The following is a 23,609-nucleotide window of genomic DNA, read 5'->3' as shown; positions in this document are numbered from 1 at the left end:
CTTTTCCTAGCAAAATAGATTTCTAACTAAAAAATAAGATATAGTTCACCACTTTATGTTGGACTTAGTTGCTTCTATTTGGCCATAAAATTGGTAGAAAAAGGAGTAAATATTCCACTGGAATCTGCTCCGATGTAAATAAGCTAAATTATAGTCACAGTTTATGACCTGAAGATAATGGAAACGATTGTGTTGTAGAAGTTGTGTTGCAAAGTTTCTACAACTTTCGTGTTCACTTGTTCACGAGAACATACCACTTAAAAAGGGAGAGAAGCTTAGTTTTAAAAAACTGGGAGGAAGATCAGCACTAGTATATGAATGTAAGGTCATGTTTTCTAGGACAAATCTTTCTGTGTTGGGGTTGTATATCAACATAGTAGTAATGCATGGAATTGACAGAAGGAATAGAATATTTTCAGAAATATTTCCAATAAATGACATGAATTTAACCTTCTTGCAGGAGCTCAACCAAGTGTTTAAGTGAATATTCATCAAAGAGGTGTTTCAAACAAATTGTTCAAAAGTTGAAATGGATTGTAAATGGGTATGCTGTATGGTAATTGATGCATGGTTCATGGGGAATAACCCGTCATCCAATGATCCTTTACACAGCATCTTAATTTATTCTTTTGTAGCATATTATAATAAAAGTATAAATAATGTCCATATACCATATAGCTTTTTATTATATAAATACCTTTATATGACCACTTTGCTTAAGAAATAGCAATAGATTTGAAGTTCCCTGTACGCTCTCTCCCATGAACATTCTGCTCCCTGCAGTTCTCTAGAGGGAAGCTCTACTCTAAATTTTGTGTTAATCATTTCATTTTTAAAGTAGTTCTCCATTCCCAAATAGTATGTTGTTGAATTTTTGACTGTTTATCAATTTTATATAAATATTTATATGGCATGTGTTCTTATGTGACTTGTTGTATTTCCTAAGCCTATTTTAAGGATTTATACATGTGGTTGGATACAGTATAGTTGTATTTCATCCTTTTTCATTGTTACATATTGTATCTCACTATATAAGAATATAGCAGTAACTAGTGAATTCTCCTCGCAACAGAAATTTGGACTGTTTCTTTTTTTTCGTATTGCAAAGATTGCTGTTTCTTCCATTCTTGTATAAATCCCCTGGTGCATATATATATCATTTCTTTAGAAGTGGAATTTCTGTATCATAAGGTATTTCTTTGTCAGGAAATATCAATTTATTTTCTAAATTCTTTTTGTAAGAATTTGAACTATCAATAGTTACTTATAAAATTTTGCATTGCATCACATCTTTATCAAAATCTGGTCATTGTCAGGCTCTTAATTTTGTCACTTTGAGATTATGAAATGGTTTTTTTTTTAACTTGCAATTACCTGATTTGTAATGAAATTGCTATTTTTACTTCTCTTTTTCTCTGGTTCAGCGATTTCACAAAAATATAACTAAATGTGGATCTCCTTTTCTTTTCTCTTTTTTTTATCCTGTCTAGGATATTCTGGCCTTTCTAAATATGTGAATTAAGTTTTATTATTTCAGGAAAATTCTCAAACATTATTGTTTCAAATATTTTACCCCCTAGTCTCTATCTTCCCTTTTTGGGGTTGTAAAATAGATAGTCATTCCATGCCTCTTAAACTCTATTTTATATATATCTGATGTCTCAAACCCTATTTTCTGGTTTAATCAAAAGGAAAAATTATATTTATCTCCATAAATGCCTTCAGCATTCAAAGTTCTTGACAAAATTCAATATTCATTCCTAATAAAAACCTTAGTAAATATGAATTGGTAATTCCTGAAACCAGAGTCTAATTTAAAGGGGAAATGCTATGAAATTCCCACTGAAGTCAAGGACAAGTCAAGAATGCTCACTATTTCCATTACAGCTTAACACTGTATTGGAAATATGGGCCAAAGCAATTTTTTAAAAAAGAAAATAACTAGAAACATGACAATGGGAAAAGAAGGTATAGAACTATCTCTATTGACAGATAATGTGGTAATATACCAGGAACATCTAAGAAAATCAATGCTGCAAATAATAAAAAAGTTTAGTAATATAGTAGAATAGAAAATTAATATACAAAAGCAATACATATACAAATAACCAATTAGAAGTACAATGAAAGAGAAAGCACCATTTATGACAGCAATAAATAAGATGTAATTCCTAAGAATAAAATAACAAGATACGTGAAAAATCAATATGAGAAAAACTTTAGCACTTTCTTGGAAGTTGACACGAACACATGGAAAGATATCCCTTGTTTGTGAATGTCAATTCTCCTTAAATTAATGTAGAAATTTAGCACAATCTCAACACAAATAGCATACTTTTTTTCCCTTGAACAAAACAGATTGATTCCACAGTCTATATTGCAAAAAACTTGCTAGAATACATAAGAACACCTAGAAAAGAGCCATGAATGGGAAATAGTCCTTCCAGATATTAAAGCACATTATAAAACCTTTGTATTTTAGACACTGTGATACTGACACAAAAGTAGACACACAGACAAATGGAATAAACAAAAATTCAGAAATTAATACAAGTACATAAAACATAAAAGCATCAACTCAAAATTGAGTTTTCAATAAATGAAATTGGAAGAACTAAGTAGCCATTTGGAAAGATAGTAAAATTGGATCCATAAGTCAAACACCAGAATAAATTCCAAATAGGTAAGAAATCTAAATACAAAAAATAAAACCATACAAGTACAAGAAGAAAACATAAGTGAAGTTTTATATATCCCAAGTCAGAACTTAGCTATGACGAATTCTAACTTAAAATATATACTACATAACACATATTAAAACACTATAACTAGTGATAAAAGGCAAATGACAAAATGAGAGAAAAATGTTTGCAAAATATACTATACATAGAGAACTAATATAAAGAGTTCTTAAAGAAAAAAAGTCCAGTGATACCCTGATGGTGAGGATACTTAGTCTATAGATAGTGTTTCCCTAGATGGCAAGGACACTTAATCCTTAGATGCATCACTTCTCACTAAAATGAACTAGACGTTCTTGGAGAAATGGATGATTCTAGGTCTGAGGCAGGGAAGGTACAAGCTGTGCCTGGTCCATCTTTGTTTTGTGTGTGTGCCAGAAAGCAAGATTGTGTTCAAAGACCAATGGAGACGTTAAAAGGACAAGAGAACCGACTTGAAGGGACGTGTGCTGGCCAAATTTGGAAAATTTTAAGCATAAAGGGAATTCCCTGGCAGTCCAATGGTTAGGATTCCACACTTTCACTGTGGAGGGCGTGGGTTCAGTCCCTGGTTGGGGAACTAAGATCCGGCAAGATGTGTGGCCAAAAAAAAAAAAAAAAAGGTTAAGCATAAAAAAGCCCATAATGGATTATAAAATATTAAATTAAAAAAGAATCTATGAGTCCATAATGTTACTCAGAGTATAGGGGGAGGAGGAAAAGGGCAGGGGAGCTCTTCCTTTTGGAAGAATGCCAGCTAATAAATATGCAAGGAATGACAGAATTAGAAAATTGTGGTTTTGCATCAATCTCCAGTTTTAATAATTGCTACAGGCAGGAATCATCAGTGGATTTTGCAGTAATTGGAGAAAGTTGCTGGGGAGTTAGCCATGTGAATATACTGGGAACAGCATTGCAGGCAGAGGGGCTAACAAGTGGTTAAATTAGGCAGAAGTAAGCAGGATGTGGATAATACCAAAGAGGATGGTAGAGGAGGAGTACAGTGGGGGAAAGGGGGAGTGGAGGAGGGGGAAATTACGTGGCTACATCATGTGGAGACTGAGGCCATTGTAAACACTGTTTTTTTGTCAGACTGAAATGGGGAACAATTACATGGTTTTGAGCAAAAGACTGATACAATCTGACTTAAGTTTCAAAAAAAGTCACTCAAAATAGTCTGGAGGGAGACAAGGAGAAATAAGAATAAGAAGCAGCAGCACATTTAAAAATTTTTAATTTTATTGGAGTATAGTTAATTTACAATGTTGTGTTAGTTTCAGCTGTATAGCAAAGTGATTCAGTTATATGTATACATATATTCATTTTTTTTCTTTTTTTTTTTTTTTTTGCGGTACGCGGGCCCCTCACTGCTGTGGCCTCTCCCGTTGCGGAGTACAGGCTCTGGACGCGCAGGCTCAGCGGCCATGGCTCATGGGCCCAGCCGCTCCGCGGTATGTGGGATCTTCCCGGACCGGGGAACGAACCCCCATCCCCTGCATCGGCAGATGGACTCCCAACCACTGTGCCACCAGGGAAGCCCATTCATTGTCATTTGTTTCTAGGTAATTTTTGATTTCCTCTTTGATTTCTTCAGTGATCTTTTTGTTGTTTAGTAGTGTATTGTTTAGCCTCCATGTGTTTGTATTTTTTCCAGTTTTTTTCCCCTGTAATTGATATCTAGTCTTATAGCATTGTTGTCAGAAAAAATGCTTGATACAGTTTCAATTTTCTTAACTTTACTGAGGCTTGATTTGTGACCCAAGATGTGATATATCCTGGAGAATGTTCCATGTGCACTTGAGTAGAAAGTGTATTCTGTTGTTCTTGGATGGAATGTACTATAAATATCAATTAAGGCCATCTGGTCTAATGTGTCATTTAAGCTTGTGTTTCCTTATTTATTTTCTGTTTGGATGATCTGTCCATTTGTGTAAGTGGGGTGTTAAAGTCACCTACTATTATTGTTTTAGTGTCAATTTCCCCTTTTATGGCTGTTAGCATTTGCCTATGTATTGAAGTGCTCCTGTGTTGGATGCATAGATATTTACAATTGTTATATCTTCTTCTTGGATTGATCCCTTGATCATTATATAGTGTCCTTCCTTGTCTCTTGTAATAGTCTTTATTTTAAAGTCTATTTTGTCTGATATGAGTATTGCTACTCCAGGCTTCTTTTGATTTCCATTTGCATGGAATATTTTTTCCATCCCCTCAATTTCAGCCTGTATGTGTCCCTAGGTCTGAAGTGGGTCTCTTGTAGATAGCATATATACAGGTCTTGTTTTTGTATCCATTCAGCCAGTCTGTGTCTTTTGGTTGGGGCATTTAATCCATTTATATTTAAGGTAATTTTTGATATTTATGTTCCTATTACCATTTGCTTAATTGTTTTGGGTTTGTTTTTGTAAGTCTTTTCCTTCTCTTGTGTTTCCTGCCTACAGAAGTTCCTTCAGAATTTTTTGTAAAGCTGGTTTGATGGTGCTGAATTCTCTCAACTTTTGCTTGTCTGTAAAACTTTTGATTTCTCCATTGAATCTGAATGAGATCCTTCCTGGGTAGAGTGATCTTGGTTGTAGGTTTTTCCCTTTCATCACTTTAAATATATCTTGCCAATCTCTTCTGGCCTGTAGAATTTCTGCTGAAAGATAAGCTGTTAACCTTATGGGGATTCCCTTGAATATTATTTATTGCTTTTCCCTTGCTGCTTTTAATATTTTTTCTTTGTGTTTAATTTTTGTTAGTGTGATTAACATGTGTCTTGGTGTGTTTCTCCATGGGTTTATCCTGTCTGGGACTCTCTGTGCTTCCTGGACTTGACTGACTATTTCCTTTCCCATGTTGGGGAAGTTTTTGACTATAATCTCTTCAAATATTTTCTTAGACCCGTTCTTTTTTTCTTCTTCTTCTTCTGGGACGCCTATAATTCGAATGTTGGTGCGCTTAATATTGTCCCAGAACTCTCTGAGACTGTCCTCTGTTCTTTTCATTCTTTTTTCTTTATTCTGCTCTGTGCAGTTATTTCCACCATTCTGTCTTCAAGCTCACTTATCTGTTCTTCTGCCTCAGTTATTCTGCCAATGATTCCTTCTCGAGTGTTTTAAATTTCAGTTATTGTGTTGCTCATTACTGTTTGTTTGCTCTTTAGTTCTTCTAGGTCCTTGTTAAATGTTTCTTGTATTTTCTCCATTCTAGTTCCAAGATTTTGGATCACCTTTACTATCATCACTCTGAATTCTTTTTCAGGTAGTTTGCCTCTTTCCTCTTCATTTATTTGGTCTTGTGGGTTTTTATCTTGCTCCTTTGCCTGCAAGATATTTTTCTGCCTTCTCATTTTGTCTAATTTACAGTATTTGAGGTCTCCTTTCCACAGGTTGCAGGGTCGTATTTCCTCTTGCTTCTGATCTCTGCCCGCAGTGGTGAGGTTGGTCCAGTGGCTTGTGTAGGGTTCCTAGTGGGAGGGACTGGTGCCTGCGTTCTGGTGGGTGGAGCTGAGTCTTTTCCCTCTGATGAGCAGGGCCGTGTCAGGTGGTGTGTTTTGGGGTGTCTGTGAACGCAGTATGACTTTAGGTATTCTGTGTGCCGATGGCTGGGTTTGTGTTCCTGTCTTCTTTGTTGCTTGTTGTGAGCCATCCACCACTGAGAGCTGCTGGCAGCTGGGTGGAGCCGGGTCTTTGATTCAGATAGAGGCCTCTGTGAGAGCTCTCAGCGATTAAGCTTCTCTGGGGCCAGGAATTCTCTAGTGGTCCGGCCTTCTGGACTCAGTGCTCTCACCCCAGAGCCTCAGGCCTGACTTCTTGGGTCCCTTCTTGGTCGAGGGACAAAGACCCTGCAAGTCACTCATGCCAGCAATAAAGGGGATTACAAAAAAAAAAAAAAAAAAAGACTAACAAAACCCCAGACAAATGGTAAAAAGTACAATCAAACAAACAGAAACAGAAACAAGGAAGCACACACACACACACACAAAAGAAACAAAAACAGAACCAAATAAATAAAAAAGCGAGGGAACAACCCGGCAAAAAAAAGAACCCAAGAATGAAATCAAACATTTAAGGAGAAAGCTGACAAAAACACAAAACCAAAAAACAACTAAAGCAGAGTGCCAACTGAAGAATGAAACAAGGAAACAAAACAAACAGATAAAAATGATGAGACACAAGAGAAGAAAAAGAGAAAGGGGAAAGAAGACATAACAACAGAAAAGCCACACAGAAATAGAAATATAAAAATAAAAAATAGAAAATATATTAAAGAAAAAAAAAGACAAACAAAACCCCTGAGAAATGGTAAAAAAAATCAAACAAACAAAAACATTAGCAAGGAAACACACACATACATAAAAGAAACAAAAACAGTGCAAAATAAACCAAAAAGCAAGAGAACAACCAGACAAATAGAAGAACTCAAAAACGAAATCAGTTAGGATTAAAACTAGCAAAACACACAACCTAAAAGCAAACCAAAGCAGTGCGCCAGCTGAAGAGTACAGCAAGGAAACGGAACAAACTGATAAAAGTGATTTAAAAATAGTAATAAGAATAAAAAGGGAAGAAACGGGACAACAGGAAAGCAAAGTAGAAATATGGAAATATATATATAAAAAGAAAAATATATTAAAGAGAAAGAAGAACAAAAAATAAGGAAAAAGAACACAGAACAACAGAAAAGCAAAGTTAAAAAGAAATATATATATATAAAAAAGTCATAAAAATGGCAATCCCAAAAGACTAAAATAAAATAAAACAAAACAACAAACAAAAAACAGAAAGAAAGGAGGGAAGAAAAAGAAACCAAAAAAAGAAAAAAAAAGCCAGAACCAATAACAGAAAGAATCAAAGCATAATAAAATTAATAGTAATAATTATGTTTCCCTGGGGTCTCTGCTCTAAGTGTCCTTGCATACACCGTGAGCCACAGCTCACCTCCACCTCTCCAAGAGGCTCTCCTCTGCCTCTGGGCAGTCTCTGGACCTGCTGTGGGCCCTGTGCGGACTACGCAGACTCTGATCTGGCCCAATTCCTGCGTTTGCTTGCCCCCATAGTCCATAGTTGCCAGAGCTAGACCATTTTCATTTGTGGGAAGGCTCACTGTCTACCCAGATGTTCCATAGACACAGGGTTTACACAGCGTTTACCTAGCTCATCTTGGGGATTTAATCTGCAGCTTGTACAGCTGTTGGAAAGCTTTTCTTTTTTTCTTTTTTTTTTTGCGGTACGCGGGCCTCTCACTGCTGTGAGAGGTTACAGTTTGTTGCTGTGGCCTCTCCCGTTTTGGAGCACAGGCTCTGGACACGCAGGCCCAGCAGCCATGACTCATGGGCCCAGCCGCTCCGCAGCATGTGGGATCTTCCCGGACCGGGGCACGAACCCGCGTCCCCTGCATCGGCAGGCGGACTCTCAACCATTGCGCCACCAGGGAAGCCCTGGAAAGCTTTTCAATCTTCTTCCTTAGTCACCTAAACTAAAACCTGAATGCTTCTATCTTTTGTCCCTGGGGTTCAGCTTTGGTTTTATCCCCACTTCTGTGTGTGGTTCACCCACAGGAGTCTGGTCCTGAGGCTGCCTTGGAGCTCTTGGGTCTGCCCTTGCGAGGACCAGGCACAGAGGTGGTATGACTGCTTGGATTGCGGGACCCCCGGCAGTGCCAAATGTGCAGGGAAGCCGTAGGCCACGGGTGTAAGAGATATGGCCCTAGTGAGGGCCTTTTCTGGCACCTGGAGTAAAGCACGTGAGGGTCAGCCCTGGCTGGGCTTTTTCTGGCGCCCGTCAGCCAGCGTGCAAGACCCAGCCCTGAGCGGGCTTCTTTTACTGTCATCAGCAGGCGCTGGCATGTGGGGTGAGAGAGGTTACAATAGTGGCTCCTCCCCCTGCGTGTGACTCAGCAATAGCGCCCTGCTTCCATGGCAGTCCAGTCTTCCTCCATAGGCATCCCTGCTGGATTTCCTCCCTCCCATCCCTTCAGTCCATCTCCCCACAGTCAACAGAAGTTCTTGCTCTGGGCCTGTTCTCCAGTCCCCACACACCAGCTCCCAGCCTCCTTGCACACCAGTGAACACTCGTCCCAATCTGGGGCACATAGGGCCACGGTATGGACCATCTGTGTATTTCTCACTCTGTCCCATCTGCCACAGATTGGACACTTTACCCTCTTCTGACAGCCTCAAATGCTTCTCTTCTGTCCCAGTTGATTTCCCCATCAGAGAGGGGTTTCCCCAAATTCAGGAATCTCTCCTCTGCTTCAGCTCCCCCACCCGGGGTGCAGGTCCCATCCTGCTTCCTCTCCTCCTCCTTCTGTCTTCTTTTTTCCGTCCTACCCAGTTATGCAGTGATCTTTATAGCCCTTTCCAGTGTCCAAGGTCTTCTGCTAGTTTTCAGCTGGTGTTCTGTGAGAATTGTTGCATCTATAGATGTATTCCTGATGCATCCATGGAGAGAGATGAACTCCACATCCACCTGCTCCTCTGCCGTCTTGAATCTCTCAAGAAGGTGCTTTACTTATTTTCAGTTTTCATATTTCATTGAGTAGTAAAATTACAACCTTAGTAATGAATTTAAATTTCTGGCACACCCAATAACTCCCTTGGAAATAGTTGAAATGGGCTTCAATGCATCCATGGGTACAGATTGTGTAAAAAGAAAGGATGCACAGAGGAAAGGGGAGAAATAAAAGCTTGTTTCTGCAAAGCAAGATCTATTGTTGAGAAACAGTTAAGAATCATTATAGTGGTAGCCAGAACCCTTATTTAGAATTCTAATACAAAACCAAAATATCTACTTTTCTTTAACTAAAACCTGAATGCTTCAATCTTTTGTTCCAACAAACTTCCAGCCAACAATTCAATGTTTTATGTGGAAAAATTTTCCAATCCACTGTGTTGTTGTTTGTTGTACCATTTTATTACCCAACTTCCAGTTTGCACAAAACATCTAGAAAATCCAAAATCATTTAAGAAATATAATCTCAAAGGTAAACATTGCCCAAAACAACAGACTGCAATTTCTCCCAAATGTACAAATTTTATTTGTGATCTATCCTTCAGCTTGACAGGTCTTTATGAAGGCATTTTTTTCCTCCTTAAAAATTTCTGAAACAAGATTATTCTAATCAATTTCTATCTGTCAAGACCCTGTCATCCACACGGCTCAGAATAAAAGGGAGAAAAAAATAAAAATAAAAAAAGTTATTAAAAATAATTATTAAAAAAATTTAAAAAGTAATAAAAAAAAAGAAAGAAGAGAGCAACCAAACAAAATCACCATGATAACAAGTGCTAAAAACTATACTAAAAAAAAACCCAGCAACAACAGACAGACAGAACCCTAGGACAAATGGTAAAAGCGAAGCTATACAGACAAAATCACGCACAGAAGCACACACACACACACTCACAAAAAGAGAAGAAGGGAAAAAAAAATCATTGCTCCCAAAGTCCATTTCCCCAATTTGGGATGATTGGTTGTCTATTCAGGTATTCCACAGATGCAGGTACATCAAGTTGACTGTGGAGCTTTAATCCGCTGCTTCTGAGGCAGCTGGGAGAGATTTCCCTTTCTCTTCTTTATTCTCACAGCTCCCGGGGCTCAGCTTTGGATTTGGCCCCGCCTCTGCGTGTAGGTCGCCGGAGGGCGTCTGTTCTTCGCTCATACAGGACAGGGTTAAAGGAGCCGCTGATTCGGGGGCTCTGGCTCACTCAGGCCGGGTTGGGGGGCGGGGAGGGAGGGGCATGGAGGGCGGGGCGGGCCTGCGGCGGCAGAGGCCGGCATGACGTTGCGCCGGCGTGACGTTGCACCAGCCTGAGGCGCGCCGTGCGTTCTCCCGGGTAAGTTGTCCCTGGATCCCAGGACCCTGGCAGTAGCGGGCTGCAGAGGCTCCCCGGAAGGGGGGTGTGCATAGTGACCTGTGCTCGCACACAGGCTTCTTGGTGGCGGCAGCAGCAGCCTCAGCGTCTCATGCTTGTCTCTGGGTCTCACTTAGGTGGTGCTCTGAATCCCTTCTCCTTGCGCACCCCGAAACAATGGTCTCTTGCCTCTCTGGCAGGTCCAGACTTTTCCCCGGACTCCCTCCCGGCCAGCCGTGGCGCACTAGTTCTTTCAAGCTGTGTTCACGCCGCCAACCCCAGTCCTCTCCCTGCTCCAACCGAAGCCCGAGCCTCAGCTCCCAGCCCCGCCCACCCCGGCGGGCGAGCAGACAAGCCTCTCGGGCTGGCGAGTGCCGGTCGGCACCGGTCCTCTGTGCGGGAATCTCCCCGCTTCCCCCCCCGCACCCCTGTTGCTGTGCTCTCCTCCGCGGCTCCGAAGCTCCCCCCTCCGCCACCCGCAGTCTCCGCCCGCGAAGGGGCTTCCTAGTGTGTGGAAACTTTTCCTCCTTCACAGCTCCCTCCCAGAGGTGCAGGTACCGTCCCTATTCTTTTGTCTCTGTTTATTCTTTTTTCTTTTGCCCTACCCAGGCACGTGGGGGGTTTCTTGCCTTTTGGGAGGTCTGAGGTCTTCTGCCAGCGTTCAGTAGGTGTTCTGTAGGAGCTGTTCCACATGTAGATGTATTTCTGATGTATTTGTGGGGAAGAAGGTGATCTCCGCGTCTTACTCTTCCGCCATCTTGAAGCTCCTCAATGTGTATTCCATAATATTGATCACCATCTAATATAATATATATTTTACTAATTGATTTTGATTATTGGTTATCTCTCCTAGCTAGGATACAAATTCCACAAGGACAGAGATTACAGTTGTTGCTGTTGCTTAAATTGTAACAACAAACTGTAACAAATTTCTTAAATTTTCAGAGTGTAATTTTTTTCATTATCGATGTTGCAAAAGTTATATTTGAACACTTCCCTTAGGGAATTACCATTATTTAGTTTTTATAGTTTGACCATAGGTCCTTAAACCCAACGTGTGAGTGGGAATAAAACAAAATTGGGGTGGGCATTAATAGCGTAAAACGTTCACATTCACCTCAATCTCTGCCAGCTAACTCCATGGCAAACAACCAGAAGTACATTTTAATGCTTGTCTAATCTCTCTCAGACAGTGTAGTAAGCACTTTATAATCAGTGCCTCATTTAAGCTTAACAGCATTTCTAGAAGGCAGGAATAATTGGAAGGAGCACAAACATAGGACGAGGCAAACTCATTGTCATCTCTCTCATTGAGACACAGACACAGAACAGTCTAAGGCTTAGAGCAAAAGGAGGCAGGAAACAAGTTACCTTCACTGGTAAATCAAGGTTTTATAGGTCTAGAAGACTGAAGATAGAGGTAAACAAGCTGTAAAGAATAAATTCAAGATGTGTTATAAACTAACAGGAATATGACATATTTGAGAGAGAGCAGTTGGAGATACCTAAGAGGCAGGGTGCATGAAATAGGAACATAAAGGCATAACGTAAGGGAGTGCCTAGGAAAAGGTCTAGGAAATCCTGGAGAAAGTAACATTATGAAGCAGCTGAGGTTGCTAAATAGGATGTATGAATTTCACTGATGGGAATCAAGGAAGAGATTTACAGCTGTGCACACACACAACACACACACACACACACACACACACACACACACACACACACGCACAAGTTTTTAGATACAATCCCAGTAAAGGCTTACCTAACAGAAAGACTAGGCATGTGCTTAGGGTACCACCAAGTTATTGCATTCAAATGCAATTGGAGGAAACTTTTTCATATTTTAAATGAGAACAAACCATTGAAGGAGTAATTGTTGGGAAATAACCCAGAATTTTGTTGAACTTCCTTATATTTTAAAGTTTACTATATTTTTATTTTGAATTATGTATATGAAAGAACACCATGTCTTCAGATCTTGGAATACCCTGAAGGTCTCAATTCGACCCTATGTTCAACTCTTTTTTTTTTCCTATGTTCAACTCTTGCTACCATCCTTTTTCTATCTTCCATCACTCCGTAAGGACCAATAACTTTTAAGCCAGGTCAATTAAACAGTATTCCATAACATAGTCTTAAGAGGAAAAAAGTGACAGGGAAAACTGATAGTCTTTTAACCCCAAATCATAGCCTTCCAAATCATATGAGCCTTCCTGAACGCACTACGGCCCTCACTTTAATTGCTGTAATTCAGAGTTGCACGTTTTTACTTCCTTTCTCTGTTTAAGAAGAGGTCATAGCCCTTGCATTGACTGCATTTCCTCATTCCTTCCACATTTACTTCCCCTTCATGCTTACTTTCTCCTTCCCTCACTAACCCTAGAGACAGTAGCAGGGAAGGAGGACTGGGGAAGGAAGAAGAGCATGGCAAGAGGTGAAAAATTCAACCACAAATTCTCCTGAATAATAAAACTCAGCATTTCCTCCCATGCTTAGTTTTGCTGATTCCAAAAGGGCTTACTCAGTAGTCCTGCTGACACACATTTTCTTCTGTCTCCCTTTGCTTTGCTCCTTGTTCTGCTTTCCTATATCTTTCTTAATTAGTTACTTATGCTTCTTCTTTATCAAATAATTTTGGACCTTGTGTGTGAATGTACATATTCTAAAACCTTACGTAACTAAAATATTCTGCCGTCTTCACATGTGACAGATGACTTGATTGGGTAGAATTAATGGGACATAAACATTTTCTTTCAACAATTCCTTATTCTCTATCCATTGCCATCTGTTGCAGAAGGTAAATCTGAGTCCAGTGTTGTTTTACTCCTTTGGATTATAGGTTATCTATTTTTCTCCTCAGAATTTAAGTAGAACGCCATCCTATGTATGGCTGTTTTTTGACATTTTCAGCTTATAGGATACTTTGAAAATTATAATACATTCCCATCATCCACAGGGATGTGGCCACACCCCAATTCATTTTCTATTCCGGATCAGTAATTAGAAGCATCAAAGTCTTAAAAAGGACAATTCATGATGGCAGCTAACTTCATTTCAGCTGAAGTTTAGATCTGAGCAGTTGATCTTGACAAATGTTTGTATGAGTAAAATCCTTTGGTCAATATTGACGTTTTACTAAATCCTGTCCCTGTTTCTAGTTCATTTAACTGCCCATCACTAGACAAATACCAGAAATATTAGGAGAAAAGGGAGGAGGCTGATTATGTCACCCTCACACAGATTAAGATGTTTGATCTTGGACATATTGTTCAAGACTCTTATTTTATTCTTATGGGCTCCTGATAGCTTGTGGGACTGGAAATGTACTTACACGTTCTGGACAGTCCTAACATCCTGAGATCAAGGATGCATCGTGTTCATACATGTTTTTTCTAGTTCTTTCAGACACCATCAGGTAAGTCATTGTTGATTAAATACAAAAACATAAAATGTGGAGTAGACACTATATTGTATTGAGTTTGGGTGAAAGGAAAAGCAAATTGTGAACATACACTGCTTTCTCACAAAGAACTCTTAAAAGGGAAAAGCTGAAATTTCAAGTCTTAACTGAAGAATATTGCAGAACTCAAATATCAAATACTGAGGAATGTCAGGCACTAACGTGAAATCTGAGCTACCAGGGATAAAATCGGAGTCCGGACTTAGAGCAAAGGGTTTATATTACGGGAAACACGGAGAAGGAGCAAGAAAAGATTGAGAGCAAGAAGAAAGGTCAGTGTCGGATTATCCATGACATATTCAATAGCTGCTGTGTACAAAAAGTGTAGTTGTGTTTGACTAGCTTAAAGAACAAATGCAAGGCTAAGCAAATGATCATTTTCAGGGGGATAGTGAACATGGAGGGACATCCATAACCTTACTTGGTAGAGAAAAACAATTTATACTCAACATGGGTGTAATCTAGGCCAGCTGTAAACCATAAAAGTGTGATATTAGGTAGGTTAGCCATAGCAGTTGTTGGATGGAGTAGAGAGAAAGATAAGCAGTCTGTGGCTGGTGATAAAATGGTACAAAGACAACATATTGCTTTTCTCTCGTAAATATCTGTTGGAAGGCAGGACCCCCAGTTTTGAAGCACTCATTGATTTGGAGAGGAAATCAAGATAGTAAGTGAAGCATAAGTGGATCATCTGGAACAAATGACTGGAACTGGTACATGACAAAAACTATCACAAAGCATGAACAATAGTAGAAGTCCATTTACTAGAATTGAGGGAAAAGAAAATCGGTGTATGATGGAATGAAAGCCAACTATTTGTCAATAAGCAGCCTGTAATGGACTATTTGTACACAACAAGCATCACATTATGCCACCATCCACACTTATACGTTCAATGTAAATGGCGGGTTTGCAAATGTGAAGCTTAAATTTATACTTGATGTGCTAGAACATTAGGCAAAATAATCTGAGAAAAAGGACATATTGAGTTAATTAAGGTGAAGAGCACAAAGGAGTCAGAAGACATTGCATTCTGGGGATTTGAGGAAAACATATGTATGAAGGACAAAGAAATTTCCAGAAAAGTTGAAAAATAATAGTTGAAGAATTTGAAACCAAGGGAGTCCTGGCACTCTATCACAAAGGATAATTAGGTCTAGGTGGCCATTCTCCATAAAGGGCAAAAGAAGACTAGACAATTAATGCGAGCTCAGTCTAATTCACTACGAGTATAACCTTATATATCTATCCCCTTTTAAACAAATTCTGAGAAAAGTTATACTTTCTTAGTAAAGATACATATTTCTTATTCACTTAACATAGTGTGTGTGTTACAATCATCAAAAATACTTGTGAATGTTATTATTGTCTAATGATATATTTCAAAAGATATCAAAATCTTTATTCACAAATTAATGTTTCCCTCTAGTATAATCCAGAAAATATTTTAATTTTATTCAATATTTTTCAGCTTTATTGGGATATAATTGACATATATCCCTGTGTAAATTTAAGGTATACAGCATAATGGTTTGAATTACATATATTGTGAAAGGATTCCCACAATAAATTTAGTTAGCATCCATTATCTCATACAGATATGATTAAAAAATCGGAAAATGAAAACATTGTTTTCCTTGTGATGAGAACTCTCAGGCTTTACTGTGTTAACCACTTTCATACCTGGCGTCATCAGTGTTAACCATAGTCATCCTGCTGTACGTTACATCCCTAGTTCTTACCTATCTTATAACTGAAAATTTGTACCTTTTGACCACCTTCCTCCAAAAAATATTTTAAAATTATGTATCACAGTGTCTAAATTCATGCAACCTAAATCAAGTTATAAAAAATATAGGCCCATTGATAGCTAAAATTCTTCAATCGCTAATGGTTATAGTTTCAAATTTTGGGTGTATAGAATAATTTTACTATATCCAAATAATAATAAGCAGCAGCAACTTTTAAAAATTTTTAATTTTGTTGGAGTATAGTTGATTTACAATGTTGTGTTAGTTTCACGTGTACAGCAAAGTACACAAAGATTCAGTTATATGTATACATATATTCACTCTTTTTAAAATTCTTTTCTCATATAGGTTATCACAGAATAATGAGTAGAGTTCCCTGTGCTATACGGTAGGTCCTTGTTGGTTATCTATCTTATATATAATAGTATGTGTGTGTTCATCCCAAGTGCCTGAATTATCCCCCCATGCCCCGTTTCCCCTTTGGTAACCGTAAGTTTGTTTTGGATACCTGTAAGTCTGTTTCTGTTTTATAAATAAGTTCATTTGTATCTCTTTTTAAAAATTAGATTCTACATATAAGTGATATCATATATTTGTCTTTCTCTGTCTGACTATTTTCACTTAGTATGAGAATCTCTAGGTCCATCCATGTTGCTGCAAAGGGCATTATTTCATTCTTTTTCTATGGCTGAGTAATATTCCATTGTATATATGTACCACATCTTCTTTATCCATTCCTCTGACAATGAACATTTAGGATGCTTCCATGTCTTGGCTGTTGTAAATAGTGCTGCAATGAACATTGGGGTGCATGTATCCTTTAGGATTATGGTTTTCTCCGAATATATGCCCAGGAGTGGGATTGCCGGATCATATGGTAATTCTATTTTTAGTTTTTTAAGGAACCTCCATACTATTCTCCATAGTGGTTTTACCAATTGACAGTCCCACCAACAATGTGGGAGGGTTCAGTTTTCTCCACACCCAGCATTTTTCTCCAGCATTTATTGTTTGTAGACTTTTTGATGATGGCCATTCTGGCCGATGTGAGGTGATACCTCATTGTAGTTTTGATTTGCATTTCTCTAATGATTAGTGATGTTGAGCATCTTTTCATGTGCTTTTTGGCCATCTCTATGTCTTCTTTGGAGAATTGTCTACTTAGATCTTCTGCTCATTTTTGATTGGGTTGTTTGTTTTTTCAACAATAATAAGCAACTTTTAACATCCTTGTCAACTATGTTCCAGATCCACTTCATCACATTACCTTTGATCCAATCTCACTGCTACCTATACCCACTTGAAGGCTCCCAAACTGTTCCCCTTAAAGTGTAAAATACTTTTATAATTTTTACTAACTTTTTCAACAACAGTAATTGAAATATCCTGTTACCTCATTTACTGATATAAATATTTTTTTCTACTGTAACAAACCCGTGTTTTTCAAACCAGTGGTTGGAAAAAGTTGCTCTCTTCCAAATTTCCTGAAGTTTATTTATTTATTAAAATTAATTAATTAATTTTTTTGGCCATGCAGCACGTGGAATCTTAGTTCCCTGACCAGGTGTCGAACCCATGCCCCGCTGCAGTAGAAGCGCAGAGTCTTAACCACTGGGCCACCAGGAAAGTCCCTCCTGAAGTTTATATTTCATGAAATATTAGAATGCGAAAAGGACCTTACCTATGATCTAGTTCAGCAGTTTTCAGACTTGAGTACCTGTATCTTTGGTGGTATTTCCAAAGGTCGTGCTGGCAAAGAGAGCTTAAAGGGAATCATTGCCCAGATCTTCAATTTCATATGAATTTTGCTAAAATTTCTCCCTTCCAAATTCCCCCATCACAACTGCCTTTCTCTACCTCACAAAAGAAAGAAATATATCTTTCTTTCCTCTCAGTTTGATCAAGGTGCACTTCCCTGGAGTGTAGTAAACTCCAATGTGTCAATTAATATAACATGAAATACTGGTTCAGGTTTAAAAGAGAATTTCTCTACTTGTAGGTAACAGCTACATTTGAAAGAATGTTTCCATTTCTTTGCTTTTAGTAAAATTGTAACGGAGCAGGACCCTATGGGGCCTTCCCAGAATAGACCCCCATTCATGTCCTCCCCCTGCCTTTTGAATTATTCTATATTTGGATTTTAACTTTATACATAACAGGAGCTGTTGGCCATTATATATGCCTCTTGTCTTCTTTTTTTTTTTCTCAGTTTAGGTTCTACTAATTGAACCAAGGTGGTTGTCTCCGTCGATGTGGGCTGTGTTTATATTTCAAGGACATGATAAGAGTTAACTTCAAGTTTTCTCCTAAGAATATTTTTGTCCTCTCAATGTCAGTGTTCTGAAAAAAAAAATTTTATCATGCCAGCTTTCTCTAACTGCACATGCCAAGAGAACAAGTTTTGGAATTTCAAGAGAGTTTCATCTTAACCAGTTTTCTCCAGAGTCTAAAGAATATTGTGGCCACACAGTATTAAATCATTTTTCTCCTTAGTCATAGACTCATAGCTATAGATGCTTCTGGGAAGCATGCAGTTAACTTCTTCCACCTGGTAGGGGTTTCAGTATCTGCAAAACAGCTCAAAGGACATGGCTCAGAATGTTATCTATGGTCCTTGGAAGAACTAAAAGTCCTTGACTTTTTTGAATGGCTGAAGTATTTTTATTTTGTCTTGCTTGACTTTTCCTTTCTGCATTTTCTCACTTCTCTGATTAAATTTATTCTTTCACTAAAGTTTTTCTATAGACAGAAAACAGGCAGAGGACATGGGTCGGGGTCTATTCTGGGAAGGTCTCGTAGGGTCCTGCTTGGTTACAAAATTGAAGGAGTATCTGTTAGAATGGTTGACTGAGTCATCATTAGTAATAATTATTAATCATATTTCATTACATGATTTTTTTATTGGAGTATAGTTGATTAACAATGTTGTATTAGTTTTTGCTGTACAGCAAAGTGAATCAGTTATACGTATACATATATCCACACTTTTCTAGATTCTTTTCCCATATAGGTCATTACAGCGAATTGAGTAGAGTTCCCTGGCTTATACAATAGGTTCTTATTAGTTATTTATTATATATATAGTATTGTGTATATGTCAATCCCAATCTCCCAATTTATCCCTTCCCCCTGCCCCCCGCTTCCCCCTCTCATCACAATAAGTTTGTTTTGTAAATCTGTGACTCTATTTCTGTTTTGTAAATAAATTCATTTGTACCATATATGTACCACATCTTCTTTATGCATTCCTCTGTAGATGGACATTTAGGTTGCTTCCATGTCCTGGCTATTGTAAATAGTGCTGCAGTGAACATTGGGGTGCATGTATCATTTCATTACATGATTTTTGAAATATACCTTAAAAGGAGTTCAACAAATCAAATGGCATTGCTATAACAAAACTTTCTCCATTTCTATTTCCATTATTTATCTGAACAAGATTTCTCAGTATTTTTTTTAACATCTTTATTGGAGTATAATTGTTTTACAATGGTGTGCTAGCTTCTGCCCCACAACAAAGTGAATCAGCTATACATATACATATGTCCTCATATTTCTTCACTCTTGCATCTCCTTCCGACACATACTCCCTATCCCGCCCCTCTAGGTGGTCACAAAGCACCGAGCTGATCTCCCTGTGCTATGCGGCTGCTTCCCACTAGCTATCATTTTTACATTTGGTAGTGTATATATGTACATGCCACTCTCTCACTTTGTCCCAGTTTACCCTTCCCCCTCCCCGTATCCTCAAGTCCATTCTCTAGTAGGTCTGCATCTTTATTCCCGTCTTGCCCATAGGTTCTTCGTGACCATTTTTTTTTTAGATTCCATATATATGTGTTAGCATAAGGTATTTGTTTTTCTCTTTCTGACTTCACTCTGTATGACAGTCTCTAGGTCCGTCCACCTCATTACAAATAACTCAGTTTTGTTCCTTTTCATGGCTGAGTAATATTCCATTGCATATATGTGCCACATATTCTTTATCCATTCATCTGTTGATGGACACTTAGGTTGCTTCCATGTCCTGACTATTGTAAATAGAACTGCAATGAACATTTTGATACATGACTCTTTTTGAATTATACTTTTCTCAGGGTATATGCCCAGTAACGGGATTGCTGGATCATATGGTAGTTCTATTTTTAGTTTTTTAAGGAACCTCCATAGTGTTCTCCATAGTGGCTGTATCAATTTACATTCCCACCAACAGTGCAAGAGGGATCCCTTTTCTCCACACCCTCTCCAGCATTTATTGTTTGTAGAGTTTTTGATGATGGCCATTCTGACGGTGGTGAGGTGATACCTCATTGTAGTTTTGATTTGCATTTCTCTAATGATTAATGATGTTGAGCATTCTTTCATGTGTCTGCTGGCAATCTGTATATCTTCTTTGGAGAAATGTCTGTTTAGGTCTTCTGCCCATTTTTGGATTGGGTTGTTTGTTCTTTTGATATTGAGCTGCATGAGCTGCTTGTAAATTTTGGAGATTAATCCTTTGTCAGTTGCTTCATTTGCAAATATTTTCTCCCATTCTGAGGGTTGTCATTCCGTCTTGTTTATGGTTTCCTTTGCTGTGCAAAAGCTTTTAAGGTTCATTAGGTCCCATTTGTTTATTTTTTTTTAATTTCCATTTCTCTAGGAGGTGGGTCAAACAGGATCTTGCTGTGATTTATGTCATAGAGTGTTCTGCCTATGTTTTCCTCTAAGAGTTTGATGGTATCTGGCCTTACATTTAGGTCTTTAATCCATTTTGAGTTTATTTTTGTGTATGGTGTTAGGGAGTGTTCTAATTTCATTCTTTTACATGCATCTGTCCAGTTTTCCCAGCACCACTTATTGAAGAGGCTGTCTTTTCTCCATTGTATATTCTTGCCTCCTTTCTCAAAGATAAGGTGACCATATGTGCGTGGGTTTATCTCTGGGCTTTCTATCCTGTTCCATTGATCTATATTTCTGTTTCTGTGCCGGTACCAGAGTGTCTTGATTACTGTAGCTTTGTAGTATAGTCAGAAGTCAGGGACCCTGATTCCTCCAGCTCTGTTTTTCTTTCTCAAGATTGCTTTGGCTATTCGGGGTCTTTTGTGTTTCCATACAAATTGTGAAATTTTATGTTCTAGTTCTGTGAAAAATGCCAGTGGTAGTTTGATAGGGATTGCACTGAATCTGTAGATTGCTTTGGGTAGTATAGTCATTTTCACAATGTTTATTCTTCCAATACAAGAACATGGTATATCTCTCCATCTAATTGTATCATCTTTAATTTCTTTCATCAGTGTCTTATAATATTCTGCATACAGGTCTTTTGTCTCCTTAGGTAGGTTTATTCCTAGGTCTTTTATTCCGTTTGTTGCAATGGTAAATGGGAGTGTTTTCTTAATTTCACTTTCAGATTTTTCATCATTAGTGTATAGGAATGCAAGAGACTTCTGTGCATTAATTTTGCATACTGCTACTTTACCAAATTCATTGATTAGCTCTAGTACTTTTCTGGTAGCATCTCTAGGATTCTCTATGTATAGTATCATGTCATCTTCAAACAGTGACAGCTTCACTTATTCTTTTCTGTTTTGGATTCCTTTTATTTCTTTTTCTTCTCTGATTGCTGTGGCTAAAACTTCCAAAACTATGTTGAATAATAGTGGTGAGAGTGGGCAACCTTGTCTTGTTCCTGATCTTAGTGGAAATGGTTTCAGTTTTTCACCCTTGAGGACGATGTTGGCTGTGGGTCTGTCATATATGGCCTTTATTATGTTGAGGTAATTTCCCTCTTTACCTACTTTCTGGAGGGTTTTTATCATAAATGGGTGTTGAATTTTGTCAAAAGCTTTCTTTGCATCTATTGAGATGATCATATGGTTTTTCTCCTTCAATTTGTTAATATGGTGTATCACGTTGATTGATTGGCGTATACTGAAGAATCCTTGCATTCCTTGGATAAACCCCACTTGATCATGGTGTATGATCCTTTTAATGTGCTGTTGGATTCTGTTTGCTAGTATTTTGTTGAGGATTTTTGCATCTATGTTCATCAGTGATATTGGCCTGTAGTTTCCTTTCTTTGTGACATCCTTGTCTGGTTTTGGTATCAGGGTGATGGTGGCCTCGTAGAATGAGTTTGGGAGTGTTCCTACCTCTGCTATATTTTGGGAGAGTTTGAGAAGGATAGGTGTTAGCTCTTCTCTAAATGTTTGATAGAATTCACCTGTGAAGCCATCTGGTCCTGGGCTTTTGTTTGTTGGAAGATTTTTAATCACAGTTTCAATTTCAGTGCTTGTGATTGGTCTGTTCATATTTTCTATTTCTTCCTCGTTCAGTCCTGGAAGGTTGTGCATTTCTAAGAATTTGTCCATTTCTTCCAGATTGTCCACTTTATTGGCCTATAGTTGCTTGTAGTAATCTCTCATGATCCTTTGTATTTCTGCAGTGCCAGTTGTTACTTCTTTTTCATTTCTAATTCTATTGATTTGAGTCTTTTCCCTTTTTTTCTTTATAGTCTGGCTAATGGTTCATCAATTTTTTTATCTTCTCAAGGAACCAGCTTTTAGTTTTATTGATCTTTGCTATCATTTCCTTCATTTCTTTTTCATTTATTTCTGATCTGACCTTTATGATTTCTTTCCTTCTGCTAACTTTGGGGGTTTTTTGTTCTTCTTTCTCTAATTGCTTTAGGTGTAAGGTTAGGTTGTTTATTTGAGATGTTTCTTGTTTCTTAAGGTAGGATTGTACTGCTATAAACTTTCTTCTTAGAACTGCTTTTGCTGCATTCCATAGGTTTTGGGTCGTCATGTTTTCATTGTCATTTGTTTCTAGGTATTTTTTGATTTCCTCTTTGATTTCTTCAGTGATCTCTTGGTTATTAAGTAGTGTGTTGTTTAGCCTCCATGTGTTTGTATTTCTTACAGATTTTTTCCTGTAATTGATCTCTACTCTCATAGCGTGTGCTCGAAAAAGATACTTGATATGATTTCAGTTTTCTTAAATTTACCAAGGCTTGATTTGTGACCCAAGATATGATCTATCCTGGAGAACGTTCCGTGAGCACTTGAGAAGAAAGTGTATTCTGTTGTTTTTGGATGGAATGTCCTATCAATATCAATTAAGTCCATCTTGTTTAATGTATCATTTAAAGCTTGTGTTTCCTTGTTTATTTTCATTTTGGATGATCTGTCCATTGGTGAAAGTGGGGTGTTTAAGTCCCCTGCTATGAATGTGTTACTGTCGATTTTGCCTTTTATGGCTGTTAGTGTTTGCCTTATGTATTGAGGCGCTCCTATGTTGGGTGCATAAATATTTACAATTGTTATATCTTCTTCTTGGATCGATCCCTTGATCATTATGTCGCATCCTTCTTTGTCTCTTGTAATAGTCTTGGTTTTAAAGTCTGTTTTGTCTGATATGAGAATTGCTACTCCAGCTTTCTTTTGATTTCCATTTGCATGGAATATCTTTTTCCATCCCCTCACTTTTAGTCTGCTTGTGTCCCTAGGTCTGAAGTGGGTCTTTTGTACACAGCATATATACAGGTCTTGTTTTTATATCCATTCAGGCAATCTATGTCTTTTGGTTGGAGCATTTAATCCATTTACATTTAAGGTAATTATCGATATGTATGTTTCTGTTACCATTTTGTTAATTGTTTTGGGTTTATTATTGTAGGTCTTTTCCTTCTCTTGTGTTTCCTGCCAAGAGAAGTTCCTTTAGAATTTGTTGTAAAGCTGGTTTGGTGGTGCTGAATTCTCTTAGCTTTTGCTTGTCTGTAAAAGTTTTAATTTCTCCGTTGAATCTGAATGAGATCCTTGCTGGGTAGAGTAAACTTGGTTGTAGGTTTTACCCTTTCA

General features: G+C 38.0%; 1 protein-coding gene across 1 annotated transcript in view; it reads left to right on the top strand.

The window, feature by feature from the left end:
- NECAP1 (NECAP endocytosis associated 1) overlaps nucleotides 1-23,609 on the top strand; it is a gene marked incomplete at its 5' end in the record, with an annotated part of 101,738 nt that overhangs the window by 45,743 nt on the left and 32,386 nt on the right. The window contains one exon of the mRNA XM_082849342.1: nucleotides 16,117-16,156. The remainder of the gene's footprint in view (nucleotides 1-16,116; nucleotides 16,157-23,609) is intronic.

Source organism: Leucopleurus acutus, assembly GCF_964270905.1.
Source record: "Leucopleurus acutus genome assembly, chromosome: 11".
NCBI classification, from domain to species: Eukaryota; Metazoa; Chordata; class Mammalia; order Artiodactyla; family Delphinidae; genus Leucopleurus; species Leucopleurus acutus.
This window is presented reverse-complemented; position numbering and strand designations above follow the sequence as displayed.